Raw genomic sequence first — 8,235 nt, forward strand, 5'->3', positions numbered from 1 at the left:
GACTCTTTACCGTCTTAGCCACCAGGGAGCTGTGGTGGTGAGCAATTAATCTGATTTCTCAGAGTCCTCAGACCAGGGCTGTAAGTGGTTACCTTAGTGTTATAATATTAATATTTCATGAGCTTCAGCACATACCTGGATGCTCCCTTCCTGAAATTCCACCTTACATTGGCCCCAATGAAAATTCCATATACTGGAAAAAGTCACCTCTAAACCTTGTTGTTGTTCACTCACTAAATCGTGTCTGACTCTTCGTTACTCCATGGACTCTGGCACATCAGGCTTCCCTGTCTTCCACTATCTCCTAGAGTTTGTTCAAGTCCGTGCCCATTGAGTAGGTGATGCTATCTAACCATCTCATCCTCTGCTGCCCTCTTCTTTTACCTTCAACCTTTCTCAGCATCAGAGTGTTTTCCAATCAGTGGGCTCTTAGCATCAGGTGACCAAAGTATTGGAGCTTCAGCTTTAGCATCATTTAGCATTCTTTTAGCAATGAATATTCAAGGTTTATTTCCTTAAGGATTGACTGGTTTGATGTCCTGCAGTCCAAGGGATTCTCCAGAGTCTTCTCCAGCACCACAATTCGAAAGCATCAATTCTTCAGCACTCAGCCTTCATTATGATCCAACTCTCACATCCATACATGACAAATGGAAAAACCATTTGACTATATGAAACTTTGTTAGCAAAGTGAAGTCTTTGCCTTTTAATACACTCTCTAGGTTCATGTTGTCTCCAAGTCTTACCTGTTAACTAAATTTTTGTATGAAAGACTTTTTTTTTTTTTTACTTATAAGGACAAGGTTGAAGAGGGCTGGGAATATAGCATGTTACAGCATTTCTCTCACATTTGGCCCCATGCAATTTGAACAGATTTGTTTATAGTTTAATGAATAAATGCTTATAAAAGAAGCAATGAAATTAAAAGTAGCAAGCAGGGTTGCAGGGACCACTATTAATATTTTAAGGAGATTCAGGCCATCATGTTTATCAGGAGGTGGGATATTTGCTGACTGAGAAATGGCAAAGAAAACCTTTTAAGTAGAGGTTTGCTTAGAAATAGGGCTTCCCTGGTAGCTCAGTTGGTAAAGAATTTGCCTGCAATGCAGAAGACCCCAGTTTGATTCCTGGGTCAGGAAGATCCCCTGGAGAAGGGATAGGCTATTATATCAGATATGATCCAAGTTTCTCTGGAAATGATTTATGAACCCAAGAAGTATGTTTGGAGAGACAGTTGAAGAAAATTAAGTAAAAGCTATGAAATGTAAATGAACGCTAAGAGGCTGGAAACTTCCATGAATATTTGTAAGGAGTCTTTCAAGTAGGATTATTTTGGGAATGTAATTCTGGATTCTTGTCTTCATCACTTAGAGCCTAATCTCTGCATCACTTCTCTATGTGAATTGGATGTGTGTACTTGTAACGTTTCACCCACTCCCCAACACCGCTTAGCAGAATGCCCGGGTTCCAAGGATAAAGGCCGAAAGGAAAGAAGGAAGAATAAAAGATAAGGGAAAGAAAAGGATACAAAGGAAGGAAACGAAAGCGAGTATAAAGAAGTAAGTGTTGTTAAAGCCTAGAAAAGAGAATGCAGACAGAAACAGAGGCAGGCTTTGTTTGTCTTGCTTCACCATCAGGCTGCAGCGGGGACTGAGGTCTGCTTCCTTGTTTGGGGAGCAGAGAGGATCTTCTCCATCTGGGGTATGACCAGGAGTGGGATTCTTAATGAGCAGAATCCACAAGTCTCCCTAGGAGAGCTGGTCGGATGGAGTGAATTTAGAGAGGTAAGAGAAAGAGTGAAGGAGAGGAGAAGGCCCCGAAGGTGTTATGCGGGAAAAAACGAGGCAAGTGAGTCTATATCCGACGCACAGCAAATGTTTTGCAAGTTGTGCAGACTAATAGTAGATACGTGAGGTTGGTCTCGGCACAGAGCAAGTACTCAGTAAATCGTCACTGGGTGAGGTCTGATCATGGAAACTAGAGGTGGGCAGAGAAGTAGGTGCTAAAAGATTTAAGGGGATGAATTATTTTCAAGTGCAGTGGAGCATTCATATTTTGAATTGATCTGCCAGTTATAAATCTTTTGTGTGTGTGTGTGTGTGTGTGTGTGTATGCGTGTGTGAAGTAGGATCTTATTAGCATCATGCTCTTTTGTTCTGCTGTGGTCATCATATGGACCACTTCCTAATTCAGGACTCCGAAGTATTTCCTGTTTTGGAGGTCATTCCAGAGGCTGATCTCCCTGCGGGCATCACTGCTTCTGTGAGAGGCCACCTTTCCCTTCTCCTGTTTCCTGAATCCCCATTTCCTCCACTGTTTTGTTCAGCAAGGATGGGGACCGTCATGTGAAATAATGGACGTCTGCTGCTGGTTGCCGAAGTTCACTGAAGACCTAAGCTTCTGTTGCTGCTCTCACCCCAAGTCTCCCCATGGGATCCCATTTCTGCTTTTTGGGATCCCCACCTCACTGCTGCGAGTCCCACAGACTACCACGGTGGAACAGGAGAGTCCCAGCAACTTCTTCCTGCTGTCGTGAGTTGGAACTTGCCATGTTTTTATTTCAAAAGCAGTGCTGAATGTGGTGATGAGATTTCATGGTGCTCTTAATGGACTGCTACACTCCAGGCACAAAATGAGTTAAGGAAGCATTCTGGGGGTTGGCTCAGAATCTAACCACAATGTTTCTAGGGCAAATTGACTTCTAATTTGCCAATAATCAACTTAGAAATGACTTTTAGAATCAAGACATATTCACTGAGAGCTAACCAAACTATTTTAGCTTTTGCACAAAAGTCAGATGGTTGTAACTTGTCTGAATTAGGGCCTTCAAATAAAGTAGATTGAATACATCCTATGCCAACAGGCTTGCCCTCATCACAGGCCAGTTTGCCCATAGGGAAAGAGGCAATAAAGTCTGATATTCTGGTGGTACTAATACCTTCTGGATGTTTGTAGAAGGAGCAACCTTGGGCCAAATGAACAAGAAAAGAGGAAGTTCCCGAACCACTTGCAAAGGGTTGAGGCTGAGGAACAGATGTCTCTGGGCTGCCCAGACGTCTGCCACATGGCCCAGCGGTGCTCCTGCTGCCGAAACCCCAAGTCTACAACTCAGGGTGGTCTGGAAAGGAAGGATTATTTTCCTGAGAGTGGTTTCAAGAATGTAGCTCCTCACCTAATAAAAGGAATGTGCAATGATTAACTGAGTCTAATATTAGCATCTGCAAAATAAAGAGCAATTGGGCCTGCCATGAAAGAGAACAAACCTCACATGCACTCACTGCCAGGTAAAATCTGTTCTTTTTCAGTCATAAATCTTTCTTGGAAGCTGAGAGAAGGATTTCACTTCCGTCAGAAACTGTTTGGTGAAGCAGAGAGAAGGAACATGATGTTTTGGAGATGAAAGCACCTCAAGTTTAAAGCTCTTGTCTCTTCTTCCTGTTTTGCTGATTGCTTTCTGATGGTGTCCTTGACTTGGCCATGACTTGCATTGTTTTTCATAGGATGGAGTAGCATTGGGGAAAGGTCTGGGTGGGCCATTTGCTTCTGGCTTTAGCTAGAGTCAGAGGACTAGCATCTGACACGGAATCTCACTGTATCCAAGGCATGCCTGGGTTAAACTTCTCTGAATACCAAACCTTTGATAACTGCAAAGAATACATTATAGAAATTTTAGCTATAAGGGGCCTCAAAGATCCCATCTCTGATAGCATATAATAAATTCTTTAGTGGTAATGTCTCCTACATCAGTGGTCCCCAGACTTTGGTATGCATCAGAAGCAGCTGGAGAACTTGCTAAAACACAGATTGCTGGCCCAGTAAGTCTTGGGAGGAACCCAAGGACATGCACTTCTAGCAAGTTTTCAGGGGATGCTAACATTGTGGAGACCATACTTTGAGAATCACTGCCCTACAACGAAGTGTCTCCTAAAGACAAATTAAATAATATAAGTAAAGTGGCTACTACTAATTTGAATCTCTGGTTCAGCAAGAGTGGTAACCTTATGGGATGAACAAGTCAATTCAATTTCATCTCAGTTACTGGTGTTCTTGAGTTTAAGAAGGCTATAACGTCTATAATATCTCATCACTTGGTAGCCACTTCACTCAGGCTGGGTAATCAAAGTGCTTTATTCCCTGGACATAACGATAGGTCCAGAGGTCCCAGCAGGACCACTGAGAACCCTTGGGGTGGGGAAGATGAACATGAGTTCTATGAAGGAGAGACTCTCCCTATTCCCAACTTGGTGAGCACCAAGAAACCGGTGTTCCTGGCACTCACAGCTGAACCTGAAACTTCTGGGAGGCCCATTTGTTTCCGCACAGAGATAGTCTGCCTGGGCGTGAAGCCAACTCAGAGGAAGGCAAAGCCGAACTTTGGAGGGAGGGAGGGCAGGGAGCTGATGTCATCTTTTGAATCTAGAGCTTCATCATGCCTTGAAACCAGAGTCCATCGTCTCCTTGGACTTTATATTTAATTCAACCTTCCCTGTGAATATCTTGACCTAAGAACCTGGGGACATTTATATTAATGGCTTTTTTCATATTGCAAAAGTAAGACACACACCTACAAATCTGAACTTAGTAGAACTGTGTCATGCAGAAAGTTAAAGTCTCTTTTGATTGCCTCCACTTCCTTGAAAATCACTATATGTGGTTTTGTGCATATTCTTTTAGATTTTTCTATCAATATACTAATGAAGTGGGATGTTAACTGAGAATTTTCTTGATGTCTCAGTTTTCCTAGGGGCTCATAAAATCAAGAATGAAACAATAGATGTGAATACCTATATTCTAAAGTAAGGCTATCAGACCGTTTTTGCTGGACTTGCAAAGTGAGTGATCCAAATCTGCTATTATTAGCTCACATAAGAGGTTTTATATATATATATATATATATATATATATATATATATATATATATATATTTAAAAGGCTATGAATTAATGAGGAGATTGACAAGATTAACAGAAGCACATCCCTGGAGAAGATTTTCGCATGATGGGGATAACCCCCGTCCTGGGGTGAGGGGCAGAGAATACTCCCTTTCACCCTAAGCCAAATGGGGGAGGGGACTTCAAGGAAATCACACAGACAACCTTTAACATATTCACTGGAATTTGGGGCATCAGTACCTGGTATCTCATTCATTCCTCATTTTTACCTGCAGGGCAGCAGAGAGAAGAGCAAGACTGAACTCATAATTTGATTTGATTTGATTTGACTTGATTTCCTCTCTGACTGTCTGCCAACTGTTTCCAATTTGGAACCATTGCAAAATGTGAACTCATGCAGGCAGAATGCATCTATCTGGTTTGGTTGACACTAGGGAATGTTTTCTCTATCACATCCAATCATATAATTCTCCTTCAAACCCATGACCTTTCTTCTCTCCTGAGTCATTGCTCCCATCTTGGGTTGTTTCCACTCAACTCTCAGGCACAGCACAAGTGGGGGTATAATTGTGTAAAGAGATCTTGTGGGACCAGCTACACGTATGATGACTTCAGTGTTGAGTGCACAGACATTGGAAGTCTTTACAATAATATCCAGGTCTATGTCCTAGTTAACAGGCCCCCAGGTGGCGCTAGTGGTAAAGAACCTGCCTGCCAATGCAGGAGACAAAAGACACTCGGGTTTGATCCCTGGGTCTGGAAGATCCCTCAGAGGAGGGCATGGCAACCGTCTCCAGTATTCTTGTCTGGAGAATCTCATGGACAGAGGAGGTTGGTGGGCTACAGTCCATAGGGTCACAAAGAGTTGGACATGACTGAAGTGACTGAGCATGCATGCACGCAGGTACATCCCAGTTAACATCAGAAACTTCGGTAACTATCATTCTTTTTCTGCCCTCTTTATCACCTTTCCATTCTCAGTTTCTTCTCTTTGTACCCACATGTACTCAACTGTAGAAAGTTTTGAATTCTGCTTCTGATATTTCCTTTCACTGAACCCCCTCTTCCCTGAGCATCTAAGCTTTAGGTTCTGCTCCCTTATGAGTATTGCAAGAATGCTGTTTATTACAACCATTTGTCAACTTTAAAAACTGTGTTTTTTATCTCATTTCCTCCTCAGAACACCCCTGTGAGGTGTTACCATCTCCATTTTGAAGATACGAAAATGGAGGCTCAGAAGGAATGAGTGACACACCCAGCACCACACAGCAAGTTAGCAGTGGAGGTAGGGCAAGAATTTAGATTTTCCTGCCTTGCAAGGTCTCTGTTCTTTTCCTTACAACCCAATCTCCTCAGTTGCGTACTTCTTGAAGCCACAGGACTACATTCTGGTCCACAGGCTTCAACCATTTTCCTCTTACAGCTCCATCATTTCTCCTCAAACTCCCTAGAGTTCCTTAAAAACTCAGAAGTCTCTAGTACAAGGAGTTAAATTTCAAGTGGACTAACGGTGGTCAGACTGAGGTATGGTGGTCTACAAAGGAATTTGAAGGAACAAATTGTTTCTGCTGATCAACCCAACTTGAATATTTGAGATTTCTGTTCAACTAACTTTTCTTCATAGTTTTTTTTTTTTTTTTTTTAATAAAAATGTTTTCTTCTGGGCAGAACAGAGTTGAAATCCCCATTTATAAGATGGAGGAGCATTCTTAAAAACTAAGACTTTTCTAAAAAATTAGAACTTGAGCAAAAATCTGAAAAAAGTTGGTAAATTAAAATATTCACTCTAAATTCCTTGTTTCATTATCACCTTGCATATGTGTAACATATTTACTTTTCCTCTTGCCATGTTGACACCAGTTATCGACTCGAAGGATATGAGTTTGAGCAAGCTTTGGGAGTTGGTGATGGATAGGGAAGCCTGGCATGCTACATCCATGGGGTCGCAGAGTCAGACATCACTGAGTGACTGAACTGAACTGAACTTCCCATGTTACTCTTGGCTAGCACCTTTAATGAATCTTTGTTGTATGTAATTGTGTTTTGGTAACTCTTCAGGTAAAAAGAAACAAAAGGATGACATTTATTAATATTACTTGCTTTTGATAGCATGTTATTTAAAAATAGTTGACACTGTTATAATGGAAATAAAGAATTAAAAGGGCTATTTTTGCTTGTACATAACTGCTTGAGCAGATCCCAAGTCATTTGTATGGTTGATTTCAGAATTTAAATGTCTTTTTAAAAAATACACTTTGAAGTATGTTAGTTTTTATCTTAATCTGTTTAAATACTAGACTTCCTGGTTTACATGTTCAATGAAAGTGGTTTGGATTAACAGTATTTATTATTGGTTCTTGGAAAAAAAAGGCATAAACTTTTACTTTCATATGTCCGAAAACATGAGTCTCAAAACATCATTTACAGTAAATGTTTACACACATAACCTCACTTGACCTTCAAAACAACACAGTGAAAAATTATCATTATGTACAAGGTAAGAAGTCTGAAAGTCAGAAGGCCTTCATTCTGTAAACATTGATTAAGGTTTACAGGGTCGAGGAGAGGAGGGGTTCAATGAGGCTGTTTGGCCCAATCTGCACGCTTAAGAGGGATGTTCATTCTGGCTGCTATTAAGTGGGGATTTTGTCTATGGAAACAGGGTCTGTACTTGTCCCTGATGCCAACTTTAACCTATAATTACTCTCCTATCTTTCTCAAAAAGCCACATTGCTGTCATTTCAGAAACTGTGATGGTTACTCAGAGGTCCTGGGAGATGGCAAGCTGGTAGGATTGCCGGATAAAATATAGGACAGCATGTTACATTTGAATTTCAAATAAACAATGTATCATTTTCTTTTTTTTCCCAGTTTTATTTATTTAGTTTTTTACTTTACAATATTGTATTGGTTTTGCCATACATTGACATGAATCTGCCATGGGTGTACATGTGTTCCCCATCCTGAAACCCCCTCCCATCTCCCTCCTCATCCTATCCCTCTAAGTCATCCCAGTGCCCCAGCCCTGAGCACTCTGTATCATGCATCGAACCTGGACTGGCGATTTGTTTCACAATATGATAATTTACATGTTTAAATACCATTCTCCCATATCATCCTGTCCTCGCCCTCTCCCACAGAGTCCAAAAAGACTGTCCTATATATCTATGTCTCTTTTGCTGTCTCACATACATGGTTAATCGTTACCATCTTTCTAAATTCTATATATATGCGTTAGTATCCTGTATTGGTGTTTTTCTTTCTGGTTTACTTCACTCTGTATAATAGGCTCCAGTTTCATCCACCTCATTAGAACTGATTCAAATGTATTCTTTTTAATTGC

At 41.0% G+C, this 8,235-nt stretch overlaps 1 long non-coding RNA gene across 1 annotated transcript; it reads left to right on the forward strand.

Moving 5' to 3' along the window:
- Positions 1 to 1,403: 1,403 nt before the first annotated feature.
- LOC139038179 (uncharacterized) lies at positions 1,404 to 7,750 on the forward strand. The gene is made up of 4 exons (XR_011491104.1): positions 1,404 to 1,784; positions 2,327 to 2,532; positions 6,073 to 6,177; positions 6,753 to 7,750. It is a non-coding gene; the product is annotated as an uncharacterized lncRNA (long non-coding RNA).
- Positions 7,751 to 8,235: the final 485 nt, after the last annotated feature.

The sequence above is a fragment of the Odocoileus virginianus genome, chromosome 14, assembly GCF_023699985.2.
Source record: "Odocoileus virginianus isolate 20LAN1187 ecotype Illinois chromosome 14, Ovbor_1.2, whole genome shotgun sequence".
In the NCBI taxonomy this organism is placed as follows: Eukaryota; Metazoa; Chordata; class Mammalia; order Artiodactyla; family Cervidae; genus Odocoileus; species Odocoileus virginianus.